Here is a 5,866-nt window from a genome sequence, read left to right on the forward strand (position 1 = left end):
CCGTGAGTGATATCCGATCAAGAGCTTGTTGTCTGAAGTAACCATCAACTTTTTCTTTAAAGTAGATATAGTCGTTTTTTTAATAACCACTCTGCCATTAATTGTTGCCAAAACTGCTCTGACTTGTCTTTAATTGTCACGCCATCGGCGTTGCAAAGAAAGAAAAGGCAGGGCAGTATTAAACAAAGAATCCTGTCAAATTGCCAAATTATATTTTTTATCTAAATGAATTTCCAATGTATCATATGGGAACCTTGCAAAAATTGCTCAACTCAACGTGTTTGATTCTCTGTATAGAATCTGTTTTGCCTATGATGTTTAGTGAAAATTAAAACTTTTTCTTGCTTTCAAGTGAAGTTATGCAAGTCCTCTTCTGTTTCTCAACCATGAAAACCTACAATCCGCACCTCAAGATCGATGCATAGTATGAGAATATTTAAGGTCAATTGAGCCACCAAGCAACAGCTATGTTTAGTTGAAACGATTACTCTGTTGACTTCCAAGTGTATTGTCGTTTTAAAGAAAATTGTTTCTGGACAATGGTTTTCAGTGCTTGTTTACGATATTTTTTTTCGATTTAAGATAATTTCAGTATTCTTGAAACTTGCCAAATCTTTAAAGATATCTCTCTTCTTACCTGCTTAACTTCGGTGAGTTTTGTAGCCTAATTAAAATGAAATTTGTGAGAAAATCAGCATTTCATAACAAATATTTGTTGCAAAAGTGCAGTCTGTCATTGACGCGCAATTTGTTTTAGAAATTTTTTTTTAGGCTGCCAATTTTGGAAAAAATTTTGTTCAAGAAAATTTTGGTCACCGCAATGAGGAAAACCAAAGAAAGTTTCAAAGAGATCCAGTAAAAATGAAGACTGCAGCTTTTTTTTCTGTAGAAAACATCAGTTTTCCGGATTAATGTGTCTACATTTCTACTTTGGTTGTTGCGACCTCTATGAACGCATCATAGCAAACTAGCCAACGAGACCTGAAAAAGTTTTATAAATTGCAAAAATGTCTTCTACGGCGGCAGTATTAAAATTGAGTGTGTGTGTGTGTGTTTGTGTGTGTGTGTGTGGTTCGAAAAAAAAAGATAAAACAGGGGGAGCTTAAATGGCAAGGCACATAAAAGGAAAATAAGATTACATCTAAAATTTTTCATTAGTAAAACTTTGTTTTTTAACGTCTTGGTTTTCCTTCCCTCATTTTTATGTTGATCGTTTTCAATTGCACTTATTTTTAATTTTATTTGAATTTCTCCCAAGGAAAAAATATGAATGCTTGTATATTCTTAGTGTTGGTCATTTTTTTAAAACTCTGTGGACGTTTTTTGGCTTTCACCCTCAATTTTTTTGGCATGATTCTTATTTGTGCAGGAACCCCTTTGAATTTTATTTCACGATAAAATTTTTGTGGAAGCGCAATTGCAGAGCCATGCTTGGTCGGTTGCAATTTAAGAAATTAACAACCAAAATTAATTAGCTCCATTTCTTAGCAAATAGTTATTGTATGAGTTAAGAGTTTAGCCGCATGTAAATCCTTCTTTTGCTCGACAGCTTATATTTTCATTCAATAAGAATATTGCATTTTTATAAGTTATTTTTTTATAGTAATGAAAAATCGAGCTTTAAGAATCTCTCAAGCTCGAAATAACTTCCAAGCCACCTAACTGTTACCCCAATTAGGTGCTTGAAATCAATTGGAAAGGCTCAAAAAGTAACTAAAATTTTACTAATCGAAGCGAGAAGCAGGATTCTATTGATTTCGAGGTGTTTGAGAAATATTGTTGGTCTGATTTGCCAATCAGAATTCTTAGTTACGTTGACTTGCTGGGTTGACTTGCTTATATATTGAATTAATACAATAAACTATAGGTAGCTAATAAAACGTTTGTAAAGCTGTTCTCAATCAGTAATGCGGAAATGGTTCTAAAACATTTTTAGAATGCTTAAAAAGTAAAAACGAAAGAAGACTTGCTCCTGTAATGATTTACAACTGCAAAAAATGATCGTGTTCAATCGAAAATGAAATGAGTTTGCATTTGGTCTCTGGGAGAATTGTTTCGAGTTTGTGCTGTTTCTCACGAAGTGCTGCCGCCAGCCTCTGAAGCTGGAAAACACTTTACTTTTTTGAGTTATCGTAGATGCTTTTTAGCACATCTTTGAAGAATGGAAGGATAATGTCTGAATTTTTTAAAGCTGGTGTAAGGATTAGGCTGAGAGAGCCTGTACCCTCTCAGAAGAGTGAAGGACGCTGCGAACTCTGCAGATATTCATGAGTGAAATGAGACAATGTGGAAAGCTTTTGCTCTTAGACCTAATTATTCTTTTGTACAATGATACTACCTGGCGTATAAAAAATCTAACAGTTATCTCTTTCTTTTTTTAAAAAAAATTTTATCAAGCCAAGTTTCTAAAGTTTTTTAGATTTTTAAAATCAGCTGTTCTCAATTTAAAATTAGGTTTCCAGTTGTTTCTCAAACACTTGTCAATTTCTTTCATTGATCTGGGCGGGCTCAAAATTAAAAAAGGGATCTAGAGCTTTGTTTTTTCACATGCGCCAAAAACGGTTGACTCCTCTGTTTTTTCTTCACAAGATAGATGTAGAAGAAGTCTTGATTGATAGGGCGGAGAAAAGTATGAAGCACAAGTATCGAGAGTATGTGGAACAACATGCTGCCTGTTTACTAAAAGCCAGGAAAATATCTGCCGAGTGCTTCCTTCTATCAGATTGGTTAGTATGCAAGACTGTAAACTAGGAAAAGTGTTGCTGTTAATGGACTATTTGGCGTTTGGGCTAAATTTGACAAAAGAGCTTTTGTTGCAGGTTGCAATAAGAATAATGTCTCAGTTCCACTCAGCAAGAAAAGTTGACTGGTTGGCAGCAACACTCTTGTCTGCGCTTATTTCAGATTAAATGTTGGATAGCGTCAGAATACTTAAGTTGTTTGCTATGTTGCATTATAAAATATCTAAATTGTCTGTTATCTTTTATTGCCATTTTCGACAGTTTTAGTGCCTTTGCCTGCTCAAAGAGTTTATAGAAGTCCTCGCCCAGGTGATTAAGGCCTTTAAGAAACGTGAAAAATGATCGTCGTGGCCCCCGATAGTTCTGCAGTTCTAAACGGTAACAAAAATAGTTTGGTTTCTAAACGTCCTCCTAAGAGTTCGCTGTAAGCAAAGTGTGCATCATCTTCTATTATTAACTAAAAAAACAACGAAAATTTAAGTTACGGTTGCTTTCTGGTTTAATAGAGTTAACCCGCAGATAAATAAAGATTTTCCTGCATTACTCACCAGTGTAACCAACCATGTCTTCGCAATTCAGTTGAGGCTCTACATTTTTCAAAAAGAAGACCTCGAGGAAACGATTGAATCTCCACAGCCTTTTTTAAACTCATTTCAGTATAAAAGTATGTCCATATTCAACGGCAGCAGAACTGCCGATATATGCCGATTTCGAACACCAATTAGAAATCAAATCAATGCAAAAAATGCCTCAATTTAATAGTTAGGACCTCAGAGATTTCGGTGTAAGTTTTAAGTCGGTGTGAGCTAAATTTATTCGCAAATTTTAGATAATTTGATGCCGAATAAAGCTGTGGTTCTCTGCAGAACTTATTTCAATGATTGTTCGATATGTTATATATTATTATAAGAAAATCTAAACCACAAAAATTTTTTTGAAGAAAGGCAGAAACTCTGAGTTTCGAATTTTTTTGATGCAAAGGAATTCAACCCTAGTCCATTAAAGACAATTTGTCTCCAAACTCTCCAGCAGCCCATCAATATTGTGCATTGAAATTTCTAATTTGAACTAATTAGTAAATTAGACAACGTTTTGGGCTCAACATCATTGAGGCTTGATGTTTTGAAGAAAGACAAAAATGAGGAATTGATTCCCCGCCAAATGTTATTGTTCACTTGTTTCACAATGAAGGAAAATCCTGGCGCGACGGCAGCCAAGATCTGAAGAAAGTTTTGTGAAGGAAATTGAGTCGTTGAAATAAGAAGAGATCGTCTTAAACTGAGCTCCGTCGAATTAAAAACACAATTAGAGTTCTTATTCAAGTTCAGCTGATTTAAAAGTTTCCGATGTGCAGAAACTTTAATGATCAACACTTGGAACTCCCTCGTACTTAACGCCAAGTTAATATCATTATTGGGCAACTCTAATTCCAAGTCTCGATATCAGTACTTATTCAGAGCTATGAGCGTAACAAATTTAAGACTTGTCAGACTTGGCCAAGACTTGGTGTTAAGTACGTTCTCCCTCGAATCAGCTGTTCGTTCTCCTTACTGCGCCACAGTGACTGTTGTAACTTTACTCTTTTGCGCCGTTAAAATACGCTTGAAGGATGCAAATTTCAAGCAAGAAAGCGAGCAAATTATACTACATGGGAGACTTGAAATTACAATTGCCCAGTACTGATTAACACTTGGAGTTTGGTACGCGCCTGTTTGGCTCCTGAGACACCACTTGTTTTAAAAGTAGATGAATTTCATCTTAATTAGTCATGTAGAATTTCGGTTGAGCCAGTTTGAGCGCAAATTTCTAAACTAACACCCACCTAAAGCCGAATTCTAAATCGCGAAAATGAGGTTTTTTGTAATTTGGCGTGGAAATAGTAAATTATATTTTCTTCTAAAATGCTATCGCTCATCCTGTTTGAGCTGGATTCTTAAAAATGAAACGAAAATCAATTTGAATGATTCAGCCGCAACTACGCTTCGGATAAGGTCACTTCTATCTCATAGGGCTGTTATAGCTGTTTCTTGCGTGATTTAATCCAATGGTTATTCATTGTGCCCTAATTGTGCCCTATAATACGACCTTAGATTGTAAAATTCTGAGGATCTATCCGGTATGTAACGTTCTATGACCTTAGATTCTAAAGTTATATTAAGACCTTCAGATTCTAGAAATTAAGATAATAGATTTCTTTTTCCTTGTAATAAGAAATTTTAATAACGCATTTTAAAACAAGCGGTTATATTGCTGAAAAAAATAAGAGCCGGGCATTGACCCATTCAACCCATGCACCAACAAGCCTTCTGTACTAGCAAATGTCTTACTAAGCTAAACATCAGTACCGTAGGAAGCTTTGAAATATCAGATTTAATATCTTACAAATCTAAAATTAGTTGACGTTTGTAGCTGCTGAAACAAGTTAAATACAGCAACAAAATTAATTTAAATTTCTTTCTTTTTGAGATACATTATTGCATCTCATCAAAGATTGGACTCGTATTTAGATCAAAATATCTGTCAGCTGTCGGACTGCTGTTGCTGTTTTTTTAGAACTTTTTCCTCGGGACCAGAAGAAGTTTTTCACTAGAAAGATACAGCCAAACTGTGAAGGAAGTTTTTAAAGCACACTCAAATGTTTTTTTTCTTCTGTTCAAAAAGGTTTTTTAAAACAAAAGAACAACAGAAATATCATCTCTCCTAATGTCAAAACTCTTTTCAATAATTAAAATCTTGTTATTGAGGGCCTCAAGGAAGTCTCCGGCAAAATTTTTTGGAATTAGTTTCACTAGAAAAGTAATCAAACAGTCAAAACGAGAATTTATTTGTTTGAAAAAGCTGAAAGTTGCAATAGTGAGCTATTGAAGTCTACACCGGTGCTCCTTGTTGGCGATTTAAAAATAAATTTGGAAAAATCAAAAGAACTAAAAAGCGTTCTATGCTACCAATCAGGGAAGTACAGGTTACACTCATGAAATCAGAAATTCCAGCGTTTGATCTCGTTTGCCCGGCTGCTTTTTCTCATGGATCTTACAACAACCAAAGACGAGAACAGGGCGCTCAACTCAGTTCTGGAGCGATCTGTGTCCGGACTGACTGAAGATGCTCCTGGCTGCTTCAAACCA

This window comes from Convolutriloba macropyga, chromosome 10 (assembly GCF_964194025.1).
Source record: "Convolutriloba macropyga chromosome 10, txConMacr16.3, whole genome shotgun sequence".
NCBI lineage: Eukaryota > Metazoa > Xenacoelomorpha > Acoela > Convolutidae > Convolutriloba > Convolutriloba macropyga.